This window comes from Cyanistes caeruleus, chromosome Z (genome assembly GCF_971803275.1).
Source record: "Cyanistes caeruleus chromosome Z, bCyaCae1.hap1.1, whole genome shotgun sequence".
NCBI classification, from domain to species: domain Eukaryota; kingdom Metazoa; phylum Chordata; class Aves; order Passeriformes; family Paridae; genus Cyanistes; species Cyanistes caeruleus.
In genome coordinates this window covers 30,459,917-30,485,613 of record NC_141732.1, presented here as the reverse complement: position 1 = coordinate 30,485,613, position 25,697 = coordinate 30,459,917, and the positions used below count along the sequence as shown (strand labels likewise).

At 37.2% G+C, this 25,697-nt stretch overlaps 1 long non-coding RNA gene across 1 annotated transcript in view; it reads left to right on the top strand.

Moving 5' to 3' along the window:
- Nucleotides 1-982: 982 nt before the first annotated feature.
- Nucleotides 983-25,697, top strand: part of LOC147648293 (uncharacterized) — a 48,595-nt gene continuing 23,880 nt past the window's right edge. Inside the window, exon 1 of the long non-coding RNA XR_015280986.1 lies at nucleotides 983-1,130. This is a non-coding gene — a long non-coding RNA (uncharacterized LOC147648293). The remainder of the gene's footprint in view (nucleotides 1,131-25,697) is intronic.

Genomic DNA, 25,697 nt, shown 5'->3' with positions numbered 1-25,697 from the left:
TTAATTATTGAATGTGTTTTTGTATTGGTTTTGGTATTTTTCCACGATGATTTATATTTGTGTTAAAACACATTTTTACACATTGTTATCAGTACCCTTGGTATTAGATGAAATGGAAATGAAAAGAAAAAGTCCTTCCTTTCCACTGGAAACATGATAGAGCATCATTAATTTATTCTAATGACACGGAGATCAATTGTGGAATACTGATTTTTACCAGTCCATGAGCAATGGGAAGAAAATAATAAAAAAGGTTCAAGGATAATGTATAATTAAAGGCACTTTTTTGATTTAGTTGACAAATGTAATTTGATTTAAATTATTTATGGTAGTACTGTACATAGTAGTAGACTCATAAGCACTCTGTAGTATGATTTGTAAAAATTGAACTATGCATTGCTTTTAAAACCAATTGTACTGTGATATTTCATGAACACATACAGTGTTATAAATGTACTACTAATGCATAAAGCATTGCCTGTAGAATGTTGCAGTATCCTGTGTAGAGTTTAAATTTCTGTTTTCCATATTTTAGAGTTTTCATGCAACATGTCTGCCATACTCTAGGATTATTTTTGCTCTCCTTTGTTTTGTCTGCCTCAAAATTTAGAGTGAATTCATACAAGCCTTTTAAGGGCTCTTTACCAACGAGGCTAAGTCACTTTGGAGCATGTTTTCCATCTGCTTTAGCTGTTTCTAAATCACTAAAGAGTCTTCAGCGCCTTATTTTTTTTCATTAAGTGTAATTGCAATAGCAAATAATAAATGTGAATTGAAAATCTGTCAAATACAATTAATAATATACAGAACTATGTGAGCATAAACACCAAAATTGCATTTATGCCAGATAATCAAACTGGGAGGTGCCCTGGACTTTAAAAAAAAGTAGGTATTTAGCTGTAAGTAACTTAATATAAATACAAAAGCAGTGCTCCAATGGTCAGTGAGAAAACATGTGCCAATGATAATAAACTGGGAAAACAGTTCCATTCTAGGCAGCATACTTGTATAAGTTAATGCTTAGTAAAGCACTTCTACCTACCATGGAAGCTTATAGTTCTTGCTCCTTTTTAATCTTCTTCCACTTACCTTGAGCCACAGATACTTCTTTTTTCTTTGGGCATAATCTGGTGAGTCACATATTTTGTTCAGAATTGCTGTTTTAAAAACACAGGAAATATATTAATAAGAGATTTTTTTTTCTCCCTCTAGTATAGTGAAAGCCTAAAATCTGTTAATTTCTTTTTGTACATGAAAAGTGGATATACAAAAGTGATTCTAAAATTAAAGAACTAGTAAATTCTAGTTCCAGTTGTTTATGAAACAGGAAGAGAGAGAAGGAACAGGAGAAGGTTAGAGGCATTGCTATAATTTATTATGTGGCAGCTGGGAGTTGTGGGGGTTTATTTATTTGCCTCTAGGACCCTAAATTGCAATCATTACCAAAATAACACTGTCCACTATTTTTTTTTTTCCTGTGGTATTTTTATATTGGTACAAGGACTTTATGGTGAATTAATAAAAATGGAGTTCTTAGAAAATATTTGAATGCAAACTTGTATGAATCTAGGAGTGACTGACCAATAAACAGTTATGTTTTACAGAAATGATACTTCAGATGTTGCCTTTCAGTGATATTTACACATCTAAGAGTGCTGCAGATTGACATCTGTGGGACAAAAAAAAAGTTACTTGGAAATCAGTAGGGAATATAGGGAGCACAGTATTTCTAAGAATTGACTAAATGAAAAACAATGTTTTTGCTCAGCTATCCTTTAGACACATAAGGAGATCAAAGTTATTTTCAAAATAATAAAAAAACAATATTGGAAGACTGTACATTTGGCACTTAAAAATCTATGTTCTAATGGAAATTCACTACAGGAGATTTTTTTTTTTTCCTGAAGAAAACAGAAAATGTGCTCTAGAGTGTTTTGATAAAAACTCTTTATTCTGCGAAAATCAAAGCACAAGAATCTGGGGACAAAGAATACTGAACAGTGTAATGAATTCAATACAAAAGAAATCCAGACCAATCTGACTAATTTGTGTCCTTGATCTATATTATAAAAATTTCACAGATGTTCACTGCATCATACATAGCACTGAAATAACTCCCAATGTGCTTTTGTAGTTGCATCAGAGTAGAGACAAAGCCACCTTTATTGCTAATCAACACATGTCATGTAAGGCTTGGAAACAGTAAAGAAAGCTGCTAAATCAAACACTTAGCTAGAAAACAGGCAAAGAAAACAAAGAAAAAGAATCCAATTATTTTATATTTGTTTTGCTAAATGGTTTTTCTGTCAAGGACTGTGGAGAAGGAACCTTTCTTTGTTTTTCCTGCTTTTCAAACTTGTTTGTCCTGTAGGGCTGGGAGCAGACGGTGCCATATGATAAGCTATAGATTGCTGCTGACATTTCTGCCAACAACCTCCTCATGCAAATATCAACAAAGTGCAGCCTAGGCTTTTTCTGCATATGATTTAAAATCACAACAACAGCAATTAAAAAATGTACCCAAATTGATTTTGTCCTAATTGTCTTGTAGTCAGTAGTTGTTCAGTTTCAAGTTTTCCTTGAAACTGATCCTCCAGCTGAAGAATATGTCCCCTTCCTCTGCCCCACAAAATTATTTGGAATTTGTTGTATACTCAAAACCACAGCTGCAGACATAGTTCAAAGAGCAGAAGTGCTACAGCCCTCAGACTTTCTGTGGTTGCTGAACTTCTGGATTCTGTAACTTGCCCCAAACACCGCACCAAGCCCCCAAAGGATTCAGAGGATGGCCCACACCTCTCAGTGAGGACTCTGATCACTTCAGCATCTCCTCTTTGAACCATCAGTGTATACTGCAGAGACAAAGGCTTTACATGCCAAGGTTTAATTCTTTTGCTGCAGTGCAAAATTTGGGACATATGGAAGCAGTCTCATGGGAGTATAAATCTTTGGACAGTGTTATTAAGAGCACCTTAATTGAGGGGAGCTGCAATGAGTTTTGGGCAGGCAGGTGAGTAGTCTGGGGTGGGCAGCAAACAGGTCTGGAAGCAGGACTGGCAGCTGGAAGCCAGGGTCTGCCTATATCATCTGTGTCACCAGCACTGCTGGAAGCCACATGGGAAAAGCTCCTCTCTAAATCTGTCCAACACAGAGTTTTCTTGTACTCTGAGCTCCTCCTTTATTACCCCGCTGCTCAGACTTATATTTTTGGGAGTCACTGAAAATGACTAAATGAGAGAGATGAGGTTTTTTGAAAGTGGTGCAGTGTTAAAGATAGACAGTAAGACAATATTTTCCTTTAAAAATTAGTGCTCATCAATATGCAAATATATTAAGGCATACCTGATCTTATTTATCTCTGGGAAAAATAGAATAAAATTTCAGATAAACAATTAAATATTTTCAGAATTACTTCAAATGGTGTTAGAGATACATGCATAAGGAAAAAATAAAATCTCACAGATACATTACTATTCTTAGTTCTGTACCAAAACCTTACTTTTGTGGCAGATTTTTTTCTCTGTCTGTATTTCTCAGCCTCCAGGATATGCACATATTTCTGCATCAACATGGCAAGCAGCCTAATTTATGCAAACTATATCTGCAGGCCAGTCTTTACATACAGACTGTTGTAGTTATATACTAACATTTAACTTTCTCTTTATGATATTTTCCCCAAAATGGTTCTTCTAGTCACACCACACTCCCACCAGAATTTCTTAGTGCTGTAACTGAAGTTGCTGGCAGTCATTTAGATGAATCCAAGTTATGGTTTCATTTGCCTCTTTCTAATTTGGAGTTTCTGATGTCCTTGAAGGGTAGCGAGGTGGGTCGTGTCACAGAATGTAAACAAAAAATATTTATGGGTGTCACAGGGCTTACTAAAATAAGTTTGTCTATTATCTGCACCATTTTGTCTGCACTAATTATGCATTTCTCATAAATCTGTGACGTGATAGCTGTGCCTTGCACCACACATTGTGTGGATTAAAACTATTTGCACTTGACATTGGAGGCAGGAGAGGCTGATTATTTTATAGGGTCAGGCCTTATATAATTCAAGCTGAAGTTTGAATGTAGTTTTTCTCTGTGGGTCAGCAACAAGTACAGGTGAATGTGGCAGGGCTTAAATAAAGTCATTGAAAAGAAATAATGTCAACAAAGATAACATGCTTAGTATTATACAACTTCTCCCACTGGGAAATCAAAGTGAGACTTTGGCTGCATGAAACATATGTTATAGGTTTTACATGGCTCTATTTTAGTGAAACCCCAATTTTATTTTTGGCTATAACACTGTGATTGAAGGTGATGTCAAAAAGAATGGCTTAATGCTCAATATTAGATGTTTGCTTAAATACTTTGCTGAACTGGGGAACAGTGTCCCTGAGACATTCTGTGGAGTTTCTGAATCCCAAAACAGCCCTAAATAAATCTACTCAGTCACAAAGACAATTTTTAATACAGTACACTGTGTAACATTAGTCTTGACATTTTTATATACGCATTATTGCTGAGATACAGTTGCTGTGGGAGGTGTAATTTAGAATTTTCCAACCCTTGCACATTCAAAAATGCCTTTCACAGCATTACACTAATATGTTTACTGTAATATTTCCTTATTTTATTTATCTAAGTGTTGTATTATATATCCCTTTATAGAGGTCTGTAAAAAGTATCTAATTAACCCTATCCACATTACCCAATTATCTGGGTTTTTATGGTGAGGGATGAATGTCACCTTTAATGATCATATGCCTAATTAAATTGTTTAATTTACATTTATTGATGTGCATATTTTATTCATTTTGAAATATAAGTAAAATATCCCAACAGAATTTGTGCATAACCATACTTTCAAGCAAAATATTAAAGTAGGTAATTTATTTTCAGATTTTGCTTGATTAGATAAGGAGGTACTTTCTGTCTTTTTACTCTGCGTACTGAGGGAATGGAGCAGATTTAACAGAAACAAGTCTGCATCCATCACATCTTAGAATAATTTTCAGGCACATGGCATAATGCATAAATAATTGATTTCATCAGGGCTTATGTCAGGGTACAACACAAACAGTTAAGGTACATTTGGCTTGAACTAACAGACTTACATAAAAGAAAAAAGGTGTTACATAAATAGGTACATTTTTTTGATATCCTGTTGACACTGCAATTGCCTTTCTTATAGAGAAATTAGATCAATTAGGACATTAGATGTTTGATAACAAATTAAAACATTTGAATTTTGTCACAAACAGACCTCTATCAAAGAGTGACTTATCCAGTAGCAGAGAGCAGAGTCAATGTCCTTAAAGAATAGTGGTGCTGGCTGATAGTGCTAACAGCACTACCAGACCTTCTGGGGGCTGACAACAGCTCTAGAGGGGTCTTTGCTCAGCAGCCTGCTTTGCTTGATGCCTGCCTTGACACGTGCTTAAGAGATGTCCCAAGCACCCACATAGGTCTGAGGCTTCACAGTGTGCATGTCCCTTCACCAAGATAAAACTGGGAAGTGTCTGGATGGGTGGGGGAACTAGGAAGGAGAATTCAGCATAGAGAGGAGAAAACACTGAGACCAAAAACTGCTGCAGAAATCCTCTCCCTGCTTGTTTGGCTTGTGGTTTGAATAGTAAGGCCATCATTATCTCTTGTCCTGTCTCCTAAAATGACCTATTTTCTCAAAGGAGAAATACCAGGTAGTATGGACACCCCAGCCCCTTTGCTACCCTTTTCATCTGAAACATGTATTGATGTATTTAATTTATATTGAGGTTTCTTCTTCTTCTTCATCTGAAACTGCAAGGATTAAACACCATTAAGCCTGTTGACTGTGTGAGCCTTCATTGCCATCCCCATTTGTGGCCTGGGAGCAAGCACATCGCTGTGTCTATGGACACAGTGAAGGGCCAGATGATGCACTTTTTCATGGCAATGCAGGGCACTAGACTGGGCAAGCTGGGAAGGAAAACCTGCCTTTTTCTCAGGAACAGGTGCAAGCTTACTGGTCTGGGTGTCTCACAGTGCTGAGCTTTAAGTCAGAGAAACTGAGACATTGAAATACATGTTACTGGTTGGAAAAGGTGTGGTAGATTCCAAATTATACTCACATCCAGCATAAAATATGAACATTTTTCAATTTTATTCCTATCTCATTTTTTTCTCCTTTTACCAAAAGAGGATATTTCAAAATATTCATAAAATATATAGAATTAGAAGAGAAGCCTATATTTTGGGGCAAAACAACCTTCTCAATAAATTCTTGACAGGCAGGCTTTTAGCTAAAATTTCAAATTTCGGAAGCAACATATTCTGATTAATCTTGAGTACGATAAAAATAATTGTGTGTAAGATGAAGTTTGTAGCATACAAATATTTCTATCATTCACCCCCACAAAATGTCAATAGTATATGTTGAAAAAAACAGCAGAAGTCATCTCCAAGTTCAGCCTTTCTATATGGAATTGAAATTTTCAGGGGCTATGTTCTCAAAAAGGAGAGTTATTTATAAAAGGCTTTAAAAGAAAACTGGCTAGGATTTGAATGACGGTAAATTATTTTTTTTCCCAAAATACTGGGTGCAGAAACAATACCTGTTTTAGTTTAAAGTACATGTTTACATCATATAGTTCCACATAATTTATTTAACTAACAGTAGTGATCAGCCATATCAGTTCTCTCCTTTGCCTTCTAACAACTTTGTGTGAGTTAATAAAATCATGAAATCATGGAATGCTCTGGGTTAGAGGTGACATTAAAAATTATATGTTTCCAAACCCCCTGCTATGGGCAGGGACACTTTCAACTAGACCAGGCTTTTCAGAGCCCAAATCCAATCTGACCTTGAACCTTTTAGGGCTGGGGCATCCAGAGCTTCTCTGGGCAACCTGCACCAGCAGATATCTGGATGGCTGAAGTGCCCCAGGAGGACAAGGGCCTGCAAGCACAATGCCACCTGTAACTGCAGCAGGAATGGGTATTATGTAAGGCAGTGTGTCAAATAGCAAGGAATCCACACAGCTGTGCCACCTTCTTCCTTTTGCAGTCATGGCAGGATAGAGACATGGAGATGGACAAGGACCTTGGATCTCATGCCATTGAGATTTGAGCATGTCTGAGCATGAAGATTCCACAAACTCTCTGGAGCCTCCTTCGTTGCTTTGTACCCTCTGCAGCCTGCTCCTCATGAGGTTGTGTACAAGAGTAGCATCCCCCATCTCTGTCCTTGCCCTCATCTGCTTCACCTAATAATCCCCAGGCTGAACCAGCCCAGCATCCTCCACCTTTCCTTCTACTCACTCTGCTCCAGCTCCAGCCATTGTGGGGACCTTCCAGCAGATTATATCCTGAGCATCTGACTTTGTCTTGTGCCAGAATCCCAAACCGTGGACCTGAGCTACCTCTATGGATGCACAGCAACCTTGTTGCTGCTGTGACTGAGCAAAGAAAGCCAACCTTTGGCATATTTTGCTGCAAAGGATGCTTACAGACTCTTTCTGCCTACCAGAATCCCTCACTCTTGTATGCAAGGTTTCTTTGGCTCTTCATCAGGGTTTGTGTTGACCTTTAACATTATTCTGTACGTGCAGGGCATTGCATTTGCCCTCACTGAACCTAAGGTCACTGACTGTCATCAGCCAATTCCTTAGTCTTCCAGAATTCCTCCTGAATTGCAGCATTGCCCTTCAGATTATTGGCTGTTCCCCCAACCCCATCCTTCCCACCACCAGTTTGATATCAGCTGCAAAAAAACTTGTTGAAAGTGCACTCTGTCCTACAATCTAGGTTGCCTATAAAAACATTTTGTGGTCCTGCCTCCTAGTCCCTTGCTGGATGCCACTAGCTACTAAGAAGCAATAGAGCTGACACATCCCTTTGAGCCCCAAATCCAAGCCTAGTTTAAGACAATTTCTCATTTACATACCAGGTCTTTTCCTGCCATACTGTCTACAACGCTGATAATAGAAATCATGCCATCTTGCTAAAGCCAAGGTGGGCACTATCCCTTGTCCACAGCATCAGTCATGTCATCACAAAAATAAATCAGCTTGGTCAGGCAGAATTTGTCTTTGACAGTTCTATGCTGGCTATTCCCAGTTAACTTTTTGTCTTTCATGTGCATGAAGGAAGCTAGTTTCAGTTTTTATTGCTGAATTAATATCCTAGTGATGAGATCCTCTTGGAAGGTGCAGACAGTACTTTGACAGATGGCTGTCCTGCAACCCAATCCCTTGCATTTCAGCAGCTGGATCCCACTGGGGAAAATTCAGAACTGTTTTAAATAGTAATTATCCTTCAAATTTATTTATAATATACTAAATTATTCTCAGCAATTACCATACACTCTCAGCTGTTGAGAGTGTACACTCTGCATGAGGCTTTACTGCAGTGGCAGACCAAGGAAGTTAGAAAACATAATTTAGTAGACTATCCTGATTTTTATTTCTGTGAAAATAAGAAGTTAAAGGTATTCAAATAACTCAGTATCGGAAGTTATCCAAATAGTTCAGTAAGGGAGTCCTAGTGAAATGAAGAGATAAATATCTGGATCTTGAAGCTATAAATCTAAACCACTCTTGGGGTAGGAAACATGGACTGCTGGATCATGTTTCATGTAGTGTTTACATGTAGTGTTCTCTCAAGTCTCTCCCAAGGAATGTAGTAAGAACCAATCAACAGAAAAAGTGAGAACAAAACTTGGTATTAAGACAAAAGGTACATTAAGACAAAAACCAACCCAGAGATCAACTCCTATAGGATTTCTGAAACTCCTGAACTAAAATATGACACTCTGAGATTTGATTTTTCTGCTAAAATCAGTGCAGTTGATAAGAGTTTCCATATTCCTTTGTGCCTCCTTGCCTGACTCTACACTTAGGGTATGTCATAAGTCACTGAGTGACCTGTGGAGCTGGGCTGTAAATGTGCCCTGGATATTCACATCCTGTATGTTTTATTGTGGTGTTTTTAAAACTGAGTTGTTACAAGCCATACTATCAGTCTGGGGCTTTATCACTCTTTCCCTGGGACATCAAATGAATATGAGTATGGAAGCTCTCTCTGGAAAGCCTCTTTGCAAGAGCAAGTGGGTAAAATATTTTAATTCCCTGACTTTACTTAACAAGTGGTGACAACACTGCACTACTATCTTCATGATCAGGGCGGGCTCAAAAGCAGGGAAAACTTGCAGTAAACCAATAATATATGCTAAGAGTTATATAATCATACACAGACAAGAAGGTCTTTTTATATATAAAAAGAGCTGAAGCAGTTATCTAGTCCTACTCCACTATGAGTCCGAATCTGGACCCTGCATTCTCTGTGCAGTTTCAGTGGTGTTGAAAATTTGAGCCACATAGCAAAGCGTCCCATGAAATGCATGAAGCCACCACAAAACATGTCTTTTACATGCAGCCCTTAATCAGGCAGATCAGACAAGGTTTGGGAAAGGTTTGTCAGCCTGATAAAGATCTTTGTGGCCTCTGTTATTTTTGAACAACAAAGATTTGGAACCAGAAGTTTTGTCCACCCAGGGAATGGGAAGTACATGCCCTTCAACAAAAAGTGTTGTGTCTTTATGGTATGGTTCAGTGAGTATTTTAAATCCATGTTAGAGCTCCTCCTTTTAACAGACTTTTGAGCTCAGCTATTCTAAATGACAGGGCTGCAATACAACCTTGACATCTGACAGACCATGGAGATGCTTTGCTGGTCTGACTTCCAGTGCTCAAGAAATATAAATTGACACTGAGAACTGATACCTCTAGCCCAAAGTTCACAGATGTAAGACACTGTATGCTTAAATGCAGATTAAAAAAATATACATTTTAATAGGCTTGCTGGCACCTAGCTTTCAATCTTTCCCTTGCTAAATATAAAACTGACTGACATAGATGTTTTAGATGAATCTACTGCAAGCAAAATAGTCAGTCCCAAGAAAAGAGGGATCCTCAGTTATTATATTTCTGCTACAAGTATGCCAAAATGAGTGGGAAGTATAAATTTTCTGCATGAGCATTGAAATTAAATTAACAGAACACTTCATTTATGGCAGAACATGTGTAGCTATATTACAGAGACGCAGAGCACATCATCTGGCAATTAATACACATTAGTAGATCTGGATTTTATATTTGGCTTCCCAGGCTCCTAATTCAGTGTTATCCATTCATTGAACCATTCCCTTTGTTGCTTTTTTATTGAATATGCTCCGCTCCCCTCAACAGGGAGGTGACCTAAAATTGTTTAGCTTTCTTTATGCAGGAAGTAATGGGGGAATTGTTGAATCCGCTTTCTCATTAAAGTCAACAGTCAAGCTCCTCTAACATTAATAATCTAAATTGATGCAAAAATCTTCATTGTCCATTCATGTGTTCTGTACCTATACATGGGCAGTCCACTGTCTATATATAGAGGAATAAAAAAAATTATTTTTCTGTTGCACTTCTGTGTGCTCTGGATAAATCATAAAAACCCAGGGTACTGCTCCTCTTGACCTCAGTGGGCATAATTTCTTTAGCTGCTCACAAACTGATCCAACACTGGCAAAATCATTAATTATTGAATGAAATATTTTCATAAAAGGCCTTATCTTCTTTTAATCGTGCAATTTGTTAGTGTGGATTTGTTTGAATGGAGATTTGATTAGTCTTGGAGAAGTAAGTGTACAGAAAGTAAACTCTTATGGTGTGATGCTTTCTGTCAACATGTTAACAGAAATACTCGACTGTTACTACATTTAATTAATTTAACACTGGTTACTGTTACCTCTTCTAGATACTTAAAATGTCACCAAAAATAACCTGTCCTTTACTGAACAGCTTCAAAAGGGCTTCTTGGAAAGGTGTGGCAAGACAGGACCAATGTGCTGTCAGGGAGACTCCAGCCATGGATGTGTGTGCTGGCTATGGAGCCATTTCAGGATGATGGGGTCAGGGTGAGCCTGGTTCTGGGCACTCCAATGTGCAAACCCTCTCATGCTCATCCACTCACCCTCCCCAAAACACATTAGTCAAAAAGCACCAAAGACTTTGGGTACTATATCTGATTTGTGCCTTTTAATCTGTGAATGGCACAGGGTTATATTTTTTAAAATATCCATTTATTTTAAGAGTTAACCTTCATGTTATGTCACTTAATTTTCCCACGTGATGATGAATATAGGTTTTGCTCCTTACCACATCCTTCTTTTTTGTGTGTTTATCTGTCTATTTCTGCAGTGTAGGTAAACTATAATGACTGTAATATTTTACATCTGCCCAATGTAAGGGAAGTAACATTTTATAAATTAATGAATTTTTTTAAAACTGAAATGTAGTCTTGTTAACTAGATCATATATTTTTCCCCTATAATTTAATCAAGGATGTGCAAAATGTATTTAATGTGTGAAATAATCCACCAGCAGGAACATCAGCTTTTTTGTTAACTTGCTATATATCATTAACATCTGAAATTCTGAAAGATTTTGAAATATTTGAGAAATATATTTATTATTTTCCTCAGATGCATCTTTGGTTTAAATTCAAGAAAAACATTATTCTAATTGATAAAATATAAATCTTACCAAAGGTAAGATAGTAAGTCAGAATAAGGAATTCCCTCTGCATGATTATACAAAATGTAATAAAATTTGGTTTGGTTTCTTCCTGGTTTAATTTAGTTTATTCCCTTAGGAGAGATCCATTCACTTTATTTAATTTAGCTGTAACACATTGTAATGAATATTTTCTGAAAAAGAAAGCTTAAAGAGTTGAAGATATGTATCATAAGCTCCCTATTTTCTGCCTTGTCTTCTTAACAACTTCATTGTTTTGGTTCCATTGAAACTTGTAAGGGGAAAATGAGAGCTCTGGAAATGTTCCTGGTTTCAACCCTAGTGAAGGAGTTCACTTATTCATGGAGGCACAATCCTAATCCTGCTGAAACCGCAGGTCCTACTCCCAGGGGTGCCCCCAGCCCCAGTGGCATCACTGCTGGCACTGCCTGCCCAGGGCAGGGTGCACCAGGCTCCTGCCCAGGCACACATGGACCTGCTGGCTCCCTCTCCCTGTGCCCTGGTCCTTCTGGCCCTGTGCACACTGGCTGCAACTCTCAATGTCCAGATGATTGTTACCCAAGCCTGAGGGAGTGCAACTTCATCTAGGAGGTGAGGAGGAGCTCCTGCTGCTCAGTGAGCCCACAATGGGCAAAGAGTAAAAGAAAAGTGACCACTCTTCATTATCTAAATGGAAGAAACCTGCACTGAAAGTTCCAGTTCTGGCTTCCTCTTTTGATGTACTCATGTATCATCACTAGTATTCAGAACCTTCAGAAATAAATCTCAAAAGGAAAGGATTTATTTTTATCCGCATATTAGATTTTGATGACTGGCTTATATTTTGTGTGTTTTTATATATTAACTGGGAATTAGATAATATACTTTCTTTAGAAAGTTTCTAATGAAAGTGATAAATGTTCCAGGATTTCAAGGGAAACACATGATCTGGAATCACTTCCTGGTCACCAGTTCTAGTGACACTGACAGATCTACAACTAATTTATATGGAGCAGATACTTTTCTCTACTTTTAATCCAGTGTCTACCCTGGCAAAACTGGTTCTGGAAAAACTGAAGGAAATTTTTCTGGGAATGAAGGAACATGATCCTTCCACCATGTACTGAGAGACGTAATTCACCTCTACAAACAAGGATTAGATAGAGATACAGGCTTCATATCTATATTATCTGTCAGGTGAATACTCTTTGCACTCTAAAAATGAAGGCATAAGAAAGGAATAAAATAAATGCATGATAAAAAAATATGAACCTCTAAGATTGCATTGTTCAATAGCATAAACTGAAATGAAGGAGTTTAGGAGAGAAAGAAAAATAAAATCTTCAGACATGCCATTTTTTTCCAGAAGCTGAAGAAAATATCGTTTATACTTGCCTAAAGATCTGACATTTCTTTCCTGTGTTAAATGAACAGCTCTGCATAAAAGCATAACTTTCTAATCCTGATTTGCTTTATAAATCTATAGATTGGTGGCAGCTTGAGACAGTCCAGAAATGTCAATAACATCCCAGATAAAGGTGTAAGAGTGTCGTCTGTTTTTCTGTAAGCTCAAGGTTTTGATATTTCTGATATTTGTTTTTAAACTGCAGAACATATAAGTCTGAAGGCTGTATATATTTTTAGATTTTGTAACCTTGTATGAGGCTAATGAGCCAGATGCCTTTGTGAAGAATAGATACCAGCATCAGTGGTTTGGGACCAATGACTCAGTCACTGCCTTGCTTGAGCTGGAATGTGGCAACCTGCATTTTCATCACAGATCAGCAAGAGAAGGAGCATATTATGCAAATATTAGCACTTTAGCAAAGTCTAGGCAAGGCCAATATGAACAAAAAAGGGAAGGAGAAGAGCTGGTGCAAGGCAGGGCAGTGTTCAGTAACACTGTTCACAAGCCCCTCAGGTGTGCAGCAGCTGCCCTGGGGATGGGGGCGTGCAGGGGTCAGCAGCCCTTGGCATTCTGATGAGAAGGGCAGTTTATCCATCACAGCTACTGCAGCATGCTGCAGGGCTGTGTGGGAGAGACTGAGCATGATGGACCAGCCCCACAAGGACCAGGTGTGCAGGGGCCACTGCCAGCTCACTGCTATCGATGGGAGACAGCGAGGGCCAGGGTCTTCGGGAAATAAAAACAGTGTGAGCCGAAGAATTGCTAAAGACTGTGTTTGCTCCCACACCTTCTTCAGGCTTTTATGTAGCCTTTGTGTAGCTGGCAAGGTAAGTTTCACCCTGTGCTGATCAGGCTGCACTGAAACACAAAGCTCTACAGCAATCCCAGGTCATGATAGTAATGAAGGGCATGGGACAGAGCAGAGCCTGGTTGGGTTGCAGAAGAAGGACTAAACTACACTAGTAAGCAGAATCAGGATCAGTATCCCTGCCCAGTTCTCAAATCACTTGCTGGATTTAATCTGATCTAACTGGGATTTACTAAAATGCCTATGCATATGAGCTTGCAAGCCACTTATCTGGACACAGGGTCAAAGAGAGTAAAACAAATACTTGGTGCTTAGGATTGTATGCTCTTGAATTTAAGCATTCCTACTTGAAATTATTCAAATCTGGACCCACTCACTAGCTAAAAATATAGAGAGAACAAATAAATAAACTTGCATATAATATTCTCTTTTGTTGAGTTTTGTGGAGAAATACTTGAGAAGAGTGAGACTCATACTGTCATCTTTTTTTTTTTTCTTCTTTTTTTTATCTTATTCTTCTAAGGAAGCTGGGAATAGTTAATAGGGTAAAAGAAAAGTCAATTTCTTAGCCTAGAAGGTAAGCCTTCGTATATGGGACCAATTTTATAGCAGTTTATGGTTATTCTTATAAAAATAGTACTTTGCGTAGAATTAATGCAAATCCTAAGAGTGATTTTTTTATTTAAAATGTTAAGAAATAATACAGAGTTTCCTTTTTTTCTTTTATTTTGGGGAATTCTGGAGGATTTCATATGTTCTGGTGGGTTTGTGTTTGTTAGTTAGTTAGAATCAGTAAATCTGATTTTTTTTATTACAGTTTTAGGGCAATAGATTAAATATTTAAGTAATTCAAATTATATTTTAAAACAAAAAAAAAACAAACAAAACAAACAGCTTGGGAATTAAGGGCACTTATAGCCATTTAAACTGATTTATATTTGTGATATTTATTATCCTTCCTGTACAGACACCTTTGTAGTGGTATAGTGTCCACACTAAGACACTAATCCCATTCTTAAAAGGTCAGTAAAGCAGTCCAGTTTTCTATAATAGACAAAGTCTGAATAATTTCTTCACAAAATTATATTTAAAGCATAAGCACAACTTTCAGAGGAGATATTAAAGTTATAAGCAAGGCTATACCTACACTTCAGTGCCTGGGTAGTACTGCAGGTACAGCTGAGCTGTCCAAAGGGCAGGTGAGTGCAAGCTGATTTATCTTCCTGTGGGTGCTGGTGTCTCAGCTGCTCCAAGCAGAGAGGACAGGTGTTGAGAGTCTACACTACACCTCAGTTCCTCCCTTTTGAAGTTAGACTAGTGCTGTTTTCTCAAAGGGATTTTTCCAGATGCTATCGCTATTTTGGATGTCAAGAATAGAATACTTCTTGCCTGCAGGGTGAAAGAATATGTTTTTATTTTTGGCTTGGAACATTTATAATTTTCTTTTTAATAAAAGTTAAGTTCCCATTTACAAGCATGTGTTATGAGTAAATTGCCTGAGGAAGGATGTTCTAGAACAGTTTGCAGTATAAGCAGTGTGTAAAAAGCATACCATATCCAAAATAAAACACTTGTAATCTGGTTTTTTTTTGTTTGTTGGCTGAAGGAGAGTTATCTGTGACCTGCTGTGGGGAATCACATCTGGAATATAAAAACAGATGGCTTCAAATGAAAGAGCTGATTTGCATGGTATGCAAATAAAAAGCATTTCTCCTTGTACTCTTGACTATATTCAGCAATAATTAACATTACTGGAATAAGCAAGAAATGCCACACTCATTTCTGGTAAAAAAGAAATATTTATGTGATTTTTTCTTGTTTACATCAGCTTCTGTACAGTTTAGATGATCTGTATTTAGATGTTGCACTTCAGGTCATATCGCCTTCTGCTAAGGGCATGAGAGAGTGTGTTTGCCATGTGAGATACTGTATTATAAATAATTACAGCAGTAATAAAAAAATGAAGGAAACAGAAGTTTGTGAAGATGAAGGGATAGTTCAAGAATCACATAATAATCATGGCAGAGCTAAGATAATACTTTGATTTTTAGGTTCTGGCTCAGTAATCATATCTACCGTATATGCTGCTTCTCAATGCATAATATGAACAAGCAGTACTATGTAAAAATTAATGCTCTAGACATTCTGGTGTTATTCACTTAGACTAAATCTAAAGGACATTTTTAATCTGCATGATCAAGATTTTAAAAGTTATCCCTAGCAATGCCTTGAGAAGGCTGACCTGGAACAGAGACTAGGCAGAGCTAAGAGAATAAAGCAGGTATTTATACACCTTAGGTAGTACAAGAGCCTGGCCAGGGCTACACCCAAGATGGACCCAAAATGGTCACAAAATGGGTGACTGGTCACGAGGTTTCACACTTCCATAAGTTTTGGTCCTTCTGCATATTGGGTTTAATTGTCCAATCACAGCTTCAGATTATGAAGTCCCATCCTTGTTTTCTCTCTTCAGTCCACTGTTGTTTATGCTTTTGGGCCTGAAACTTGTAATGATTGTCCTTGGTCTCAAGTTGGAAAGGGATTGTTTTGTCTGCCCACCCTGTGAAGAGAGCTCACTAACACTTAATATGGAGCTCAGAGCTACACACCTAAGCAGTGTAGAATCTTTAAAGCACGAAAGCTAAAACTTAAGGCATCACTAATACGAATACTGACAGGGTAGTTAGATTTTCAGGTCCGTGAGCACAGAAAATCCACTAAAAGGTCCCTGTTACTGAGCCAGCTTGTGCCTTTTGAGAGGAATATCACAATAAATACTTTTTCTGCTGTATTTTCAGATGCAAGTGAAACAGCGGACTTTAAAAATGCATTTCCTTTACCATGCTGTTTTAAACACTAATAAACAAACAACTAATAAGCTCTCCATGACTGTTGCTGAACATTCTGATACCTAGTGTCAGGGGCTACAGTGATGACAGACTTAGAGATTAGAAAATGAAACATACAGAATATTTAATGGAGATCAGGGGACTGCCTTTATTCAGCAGGGAACAGGCAAGTCCCTCAGTATGACACAAGAGCTGTCTGTATTTACATTTTCCCCCTTAGGGGCTGTAGGAAGCTTGGTGCTCTCAAGACACCTGGGAATTTTCTTGGTCATGTTGCCTTCAAGTGTCTCAGACTCAGTCTAAAGACATCCTTGCTTCATTATCTGCTCACCTGTGTAGCACACATGGTTCCTCTTTTCTGGGAAACTTTCATACCCAGGAGTTTGCTTTACACAGGCCACAGGACTGCTCCTGGGCATAGTATACAGGCTAATTCCATGCAGCTGTGATGTGTTAAATAAGCAGCCCCATGCACACTTTGAGCTGTACCCTGATAAACAGGAAGTGCCAAGAATTCATTTAGTGGGTAACCAGTGAGATTGCCCTGCATGTACTTCCCAGGTGCTCCCCTTGCTACATAGCAGGAGTCAGTCACCTCTTCTATCAAGGCACTTCCAGCACAGCAGTGCCTATGGGGATGCAAAGAAGGAAGAGGCTTGAATGCTCTTGAAAGTCTGTCCTGTGTATTTAAAAGCCTATATGGAAGTTAAATCCATCTGAAAATAAGTTCACCAATCACACGGGGAGTTGATGCAATTTCTTAATGTTTGAGGATCACCCGTTAGGGTACAAATACAGCTAAGCACATGGAAATTACACCCTGCAGGGATCTGTTGCAGTCTTTTTGTAAAGGAGGCAAACTGGTGTCTCAGTTTCACAGTCGAGTCAGAGGTAAAGACAACCACAGCAAACAATACTAAAGTAATCCTTATTTCTTCCCTTTATCACGATTTCCTAGGTGGCTAATGATTTTGACATCTGAAACTAACAAAGTGTCTGATATGAAAGCTGTTAAAGTGGCTTGGATTTCAGAGAGAAAGAATGCTTTCTCCCAGCTTTGTGTTTTTCAGTCAGACTGTCTGATTGTCCTTGCTAGAGGAGACTTATACAGAGCACCTCTTTTGAGAAAGATGTTTTAGAGCTAGTGACACTCATCTTGGTTGAAAAGAAACACAAGAAGATATTTTCTGTGTATCCTGGCTAAATTACATCTGACTAGGAATTTAAATTAATATACTATCTTCACATGCACACGTATTCCTAATTTGCCTTTTAATTTTAATGACTAAAGTAAAAATTTGTACCATCTGGAAACTCTCACTTTATTTTTCCCCATGTTTTCTGAGGTATTTAATTACTTGGCAAATGGTCTGCCTAATGCCACTACATCTTGTTAATAATTTGTATGCAAAAAATGAACTCTTGTCTGACTGATAGTTCCTTTGAGGCAGAAGAGAGAGCAGAGGAAACAGTTGTAGCTAAGAAAAAAGTAAGCATCTTGTAAATACATTGCTAAAGCACTTGTTCTAAGCAGTGTGTCCACAGAGACTTGTATTAATGATCCAAAATTCCAGAGCAGGAAGAAAAATTACTTAAATGCTGCTGCTGTTTTGTAGCTTGCAATACAGCTGGAGACAGCTGTCAAACAGAAAGGCAGGAGAGGCTGTGGGAGCAAAAGGTTGCTCGAGGCAAGAGGTGTGTCAGATCTGGAGAAGCACTGGACTTCACAGGTGGAAGGGAATGCCGGCCTCCAGTGGAGGTGGTTGTCCAGCTCTCCAGGCCAAATTCACATAAGTGCCTATGTTACTGCAGTCTCTGTTTCCTGGTTTTAGCAGTACCCAATTTTGGGAAAGGTTTTGTCTACAAGCAGTTATTTTCCTCACACTCAGCCAGAGTGTCAGTTAAAACACACTGCTTTCTTCCATTAATATTGCTTCTCCTTATTATGTATGTTGCTGTTTAAAAGAAGGAAATTCTTTTCCTCTTACTATTGCCACATAACCAATTAAAAACAAAAATGATGGGAGGATAAGGCAGGAATTTTTAAAACACCTTCAATGTACCTGTTACTCTGACTTTTTTTGAAAAGTTAGTTTACTTTTGGAAATCTATTACAAAAGTAGTTTAGGTTGACTTCACACCCTTCTTTCCCTCCTTGCAAAGCTTTCCCCTGCCATGCAGTCACATGCGTGTAGTTCCAGTAATGTAAAGACAGTTTGCTTTTGGTAAGAATATTATGTACATCAGAAGAAGGGTCCACCATTTATTTAGGGTGTCATAGGAATTTATCAGAACTCTTCAGGGTATCCTTCTCCCTTTTTTGCAATGAAAGTTCAGCTCTTCCTGTCAGGGACATAAGTTGACCCACAATAGTGTACTTGTGCTACCTGTGAGCAGTAATTCAGCAACTTGTGTTAATTTCTGAAGACAGACTTTGAATATGGGCTGCTTTAACCCCTGCCAGCAGATCAGAACCATGCTGCCACTTACCACAGGAGGCAGTTGTTCACAGCAGCTGTAACTTTCCATAGAACTGCTGAGGTGAAAAGCACCTATAAATACACATGTACCTCTTGGCAAGGAGACTTGGGGGAGTATTAGCCTAAGGAGATAAAATATGCTTTTATCCTTAGCATTTGCACCTTACCTTGGCACCAAATCAGAGCTGAAGATTGAATGCCTGAGACTAGACAAAATATTTTCCACACAACACATGATACAAAGAAGTTTTCATCAGTGTTAAGTTTAGGAATAAAACATTTTCCAATAGACTAAAATTTGTTCTATTTTTAATACTTTATAAATATTTATTATATTTCTTAACATTTTTAAATATTTAGTGGTAATTCCAGCCAATATTTTGAATGAATTTTGAAAGGAGGTGACTAAAACCTATGATGAATTTTGTAGATTTCTGATTACATACACACTAGTTCATATAAAATAACTATAATACTTTGGACTTTTGAATTTTCCTATCCCAACAGAATTTTTTTAATTGTACACCCTCATCTGATGCAACAACTGCAATATCTTTCTGGTTTGGTTTTTTTTTTTTTCCTATCCTTTTTAGCATATAGAATTTTTTTATTCATGTATTTGTATTAATTACCCTACAAAAAGACCTGTTTGTATTCATCCTATCTCTTGTCATTAGAGTTCAACTACCTTGTATAATCTAAACAGTGTTTGTAGGACAGATTGCTCACTGTAAAACTTCCCCTTTACAAAATTATTTGAATCAAAAGGATGAAAGTTTGCCACTTTGTTCATTAAATTATAATGTCACATTTCTAGCAAGAAATTTATATAGTATGAGTCTTATAAGCACCAAATTCTGCAGAACTGTATAGGTTATTCACCAAAGATTTTTTTTTAGTAGCTTTTTATTCAATCAGCAAATGTTAATTAACTGCTCTGGCTTTGTTTTAAATCCATGAGTCTGTTGACCTAAAGTTAAAAGAAAACCATGAAAATGAGTTGAAATTGACCTTTGCTAAAGCAAAGAGATGAAGCAAAATAATTCTATGTCTTTTGCTTTTCTGCTATAATGTAAGAAGGCAATCTAATCTAATTATTATTCTGTCACTGCGTTAATGACTATTTAGCCCTTACAAATGACAGCCTACACTAAAACATGGAGCTGGCTTTAATACTAAACCCATTTTTTAAATTTTGTGCTAATTTCAATCAGATGGAAAATTGTGTGCAATGTCATTATTTAGATTGATTACAGACATACATAAACATCTTTAAAGTGTAATACCTTATATCATTGAAGTTGGGCATTTTGGGAGATTGGAGAGTTTGATTCAATAGTTTCAACAGCAAGGTTTTAAGAAGGCTTTTTAAAATAAAAGGTTAAGCAAAAAATCTACATACACTGTGTTTCATTACCCCAAATGATCTTCTCCTGAAGAACTGAAAACTTGCAGGAGAACAACAGCCAGTATTAGAGAACAGTCACCTTGCAAATACTTCCACCTGCATGAGAAAAAGATTACACATATAAATGCCACAATCTCCTTGTTCTCTTTTTGTTGGGGCTGTGAAAAAACAGCTGTGTTTGCTGAGCATGAGCTGTTTTTTTGGAGAGCCATGCTCTGCAGTGATGTATTCTATGCACCTTTTAATCCACAGAGGTGATTACTGCCTTTCCACTCTTATCTGGCATTAGTTTAACAAAACTTTGGCATCATGACTCTGGCAGTGGCATTGGGGCTCCTTGAGGACTATGTGGACCACTTGTCCCCTTCTGGTACTGAATGAGTGGTGACAGTGATTAGTGCATTACTTCTGTAAATGGTTGTCACTTAGAGCAGCAGTAGCATAACAACCATTAAATCATAACAAAAAATGTGTACATGATGCTGGGCTTTTCTTTACAAAATGAACTAAAATCAATGCTGGATTTAATTTGTAGAAGTTTGGTCAATGGTTTGAATAGTGAACCAATGGTTTGATTCAGAGGTCCAGTTGCCTCTCCAACAGGAGCAACAATCTTTATAAGTGTAGTGGGTCTGGCACTGGCCAAACCCTAGTGCACCCACTAGAATCATTTAATCATTTTCTGCTCTGACATAAGGACTAGGATCAGAGCAAAGCAGGTTCAAACTTTAAAGGACATAAAGAAAACTTTATTAACAGAAATAAAAGAAAAATAATAAGAAATCAGAATAAACCTTCAGAACACTTCTCCCCACAACTCCTCTTCCTTTTCCCGCTGACAACATAAAGAGAAAAAATTTGTTATTTTTCAGTTAGTTTACCACTTCTAAAATAATCTTTCTTCAGTTCACTTTGGGAGAGGAATCTCTCCTGCCATGCCATGAAGACTTTTCCACAAGAAACTCTTCTCTCATGGTTTTAATTTTCACAGATATCAGCAAACCTGGAAATCTGCAATCATGAAGTTCCTCCCATGGTTAGGTAGTCTTCCCACAACTACCACCATGGGTCATTTCAGCTTATTGGGGTGCAATTTTAAGGATGAGCTGTTCTAGTGTAGGAACAAAAGTTCTCTTCTTTTATCTCTGGGAGCAGAAGTTTTCTTCTTCTGTCCCTGGGGCAAGGTTTCTCACCACTCTCATCTCTGTTCAAGCTTTTCATTAGATCACAACTACTTCAACATCTGCTGATGCCTCTGCTCATAGCTGTAGTTAAAACGCTACATCCCCCCAGTGCATTCCATGAGTTACAGGGGGAAAAATGTCTGATGTATCAAATACATCTTCACCATAGCCTTACAATAGAATTTCAGCCCAAGACTAAGGCATCTCCTCATTCTCCTCTTGTCTGGGATTTGTCTCCTTCTTCACTGGCCTCAGACTCTCCATATTATTTTCTCTACATGTCTTCACCTTTCCGTTTTTTCTCACTCAAGAGACGATGTCTGCAAATTTCATCTGAAAGATGTGCACTGAAAGAGTTAATGTTTTCTCTTATTTCAGTAGTAATTACCCTACCCAAAGTAGGTTATCTAGTGTTATAAAGAAACCAGGTATTATAATCAGATGTAAGAAGTACAGGTATGTACGAAACAGGTGACAGGTATAATTGTAAAACCTCTACAGCTTCCTGCGAATTGGATGAAAAGAAGAAAAAGAAAAACAACACTAATCCAGGGACTCCATATTCTACCAGCAATCCTTAAATGTTCTAGTGCCTTATTAATGTTGTGTCTTTGTTCTGTCTTTGAATTAGAATCTGAAATGGAGATAGTGTGATAATTTGCTCCATGACATGCATTTCTTGCATTTCTGTTCACTATAACAAAAGTCCAGCTTTAATTAAGTTGCTATCAAGTAATTCAGGTTCTCCTTAAAAATGTAATTTAGATGTGTTATAACTGACTGAGATATCCTGTTGATTTGAAAATATTGAAATGAAGGTCAAAGATATTTTCCCCTTTCTTTTCCACTTTGCCAAATCTCTGTGGGAACCACATACTGGAATACAATACAGTTATGACAGATGTAGTTCCTGGTTTTTTTTTGTCTGTTCAGAGGATTTGGACAGTTGTTTTCTTGTTTGTTTTGAGTTTTACGTTCTAGAGGCATTGAGAATGTTTTACTCCTTTGTTCTCTTTTTGATTTTTATGTATTTGACCTGATTTTCCTTGGAAAAGAAAAATTGCCTTTTTTAGGGTATGATAAAGTCGCTAAGAAACCTTCTAATTGCACAGATGGCTAAGTACTGTTATTTTAGGGACAAATGATGCAGATTTACTTCTAAAAACTTCATTCAACCAACTCATTGATTTTTATGTACTTAATAATATTCCAAAAGCTCTTCCCAAAATCATGCTTATGCTATGTTCAAATCAGGCTAATGTTAGACAGAAAATGAGGTCTGGTATCAACAGAAGGAGCTTGAAGTCTGAACTCAAGATAATAGACAGCTTTGTGAAAGAAATTTGTTGAGATGCAGAGCTTATGGACCATGAAATTACAATGTCCCTCTGCTCCGAGGCAGTTCAGCACTACTTCTATGTGTGAGGGTTTGGTTGTTTTTTTTTTTGGGGGGGGGTGGGGGTCTTGTGGAGGAAGAAGTGAAGGATCTGTATTATTTGGTGTTGCCTTCACCTTTCTGAGCAGTGTGACACTAAAGGCATGTTTCAGGCAGTGTTTTACAACTAGAATAAGAGAAGAGAAAAATGTTTAGCGCTCTGTGACCTCACAAACATGTTTTATGTACACAGGTGAGCTACTAACCTACAACAGTATTAACTTGTCTAGATAGACTAAGGACCTAATCTCAAATGTCTAAGATTCTGAGACATAGTGATAAATCATATAATTTCCCATTTTTCAAGTGGTCCTTTGGTGTTTTGCTTGTAACAGTATACTTCACATCTGGCCTTGGGAATCTCCAGCATGTTATGGCAAGTTTGCTGGGCAACTCCTATAAAATGCAACTGGCTGTTTGGTGCCATGCAGGAAGATTCAGTCTCATGCCACAAGAGTATGAAGGGGGAATTCAGAGAAGTTTTGTGGGATCATGACACAGACAGGAACATCTTTTAAATGGATTTGAAAACTGAACCCCTACTAAGAAAATCTGCTACCCTGGACAATTTACTAAGTACAATCTTAAGAAAATCATCAATTTGGCAGGTCCAAAGACTGGTGGAAAAATACAATTTGGCAGTAGGTTAGAAAGGAATGAAACTAGAAAAAAATGTTTTTTGAAAATTCATTGCACAAAGATGGATAATATTTACAGAGTTACTACAAGGTCTTGGCAGAAGCGTTGATCAAATGCAGACATAACATTTTCGATTAGATCACAAGGACTTGGCAGAAATGTTGACCAAATATGTAAATATTTTAGATTAGAACACAGAATTTTATGTGCCCAGCTGAGATTAAACAAACATTGGTCAGAATTCTTTTTTTTTTCAGAGTTTTAAACTATTTGCCCATTTAATTAAAACAGTATAAAGAAATTCTCTCTGGGCCAGAATTGCAACATGGAAGTGCTCCATGAAATAAATAATTTTAAATTCAAAATATTTCAGGGTGTAGAAGAGAGAAACTTTATTTTCTCAGATGAGTTTATTGTTGGAATTGCAGAAATGCTGTGTGAGTATTGCCTTAATTACTAAGAATTGCTGGGCTGATAAAAGATGGCCAGTTTTAGTGCCTTATTTCACAACATTTACAGCACTTGTGTTTCTTGTTCTTTGTTGTTTGTGTGCATGTATTACTTCACTAAGGGACCTACATAGCACAGCCACTAAGCAGAATACACTTGTCAGGCTTTTGTCAGACTTTTCTCTGTTTTCATACTGAATTGGCAGAATAAAATCTGAGTTTCTGGAAATCCATGTAATTTCCTCCTGATCAACTTTTTTTTTTTTTTCCTTCTGCTTTCTTGTAAAGAAGCTTTGCAAAAGCTTAAATATCACCAAGAGAAACTTGAACACTAAAATAGCACTATATAACTGAAAGCTGAAATTTAAAATTTTCATTATAAATAAATTTTGGTAAATTAACTGCTATAATCTCACCTTAAATTTCAAGTGTGTGGTCTGATCAGTAGAACTTTCCAGGAGAATTGAATAGGTGAAGAATTTACCTAACAGTTCTAATAGGAAAAGAATCCTAACAGTTACATTAAAAAAAGAAAAAAAAATATGTTTGTGCAACTACTTTTAATTTTGATCCTACAGATTCACTAACTTAACTGATGACATTTAGGCATTTTAACTACTGAATGAGAATTACTTATGAAATTTTTAGACTTTTAAACAATTACACCTAGCCTCTTTGGGACCTTCAGATAATTGTGGGCAAAAAATAGTAAGGTATTAGAGACTGAGGTAAGACAGCTGTCAATCTGAGGAGAGAATGATAACATGCAGTAATTTAATGTATCAATACTGTTAAAAGACTTGTAAAAATTGGGTGATTTTAATTAACATTATAAGTGAAAAACTTCTTAATGACCAAATACCATTATAAAACCAGCAAAATTTGCAAGTGTTTTTGTTTTAAAGATGAAACTTTAGAAGTCAGAACAACTTTCCTTCAAAGTTCTTGACCCCTTCTTGGCAATGATACTATTTTTGTTTTGTCAGCAGCACCAATGAATGCAGCTGCTATACTGTATGAAATAATTGTATTATATGACAGATAAAACAAGGAGTATGCATCATATTATAAGTAATTTAATTTTAGAAAAGAATTTTACATCTTAATCTGTTCGACTACCACTTTCACTTAGACCCCGAAATAGAATTATGTTATTGTATTCTTTGCTATAATCTAATTTTTCACCAATAAGGAAATGTCAGGTCACATTTATAGCAATCTAGGGGCCTCTAAGCCAGATTGGAAGGTCATTCTGTTTGAACATTGTAAATGAACCTGTCCAGCAAAGTTTTGGTTAAGGACAACCAAGGACTCATTACACAGTTAATTTACCCAAATTCCAGTAAAAGCAATGCCAAGGTTGTTTCTGTCTGCCCTGTGAAATTTGCAGTTGTATCAAGCATCCAGGAATTAATCCTTTATTGTTAAGTCTGGGAAGAAATTATATGAAAAAAAATTTTGGAGAAGATCATTATGTTGCAATGCAAGAAACATTAGGCAAAATAACCA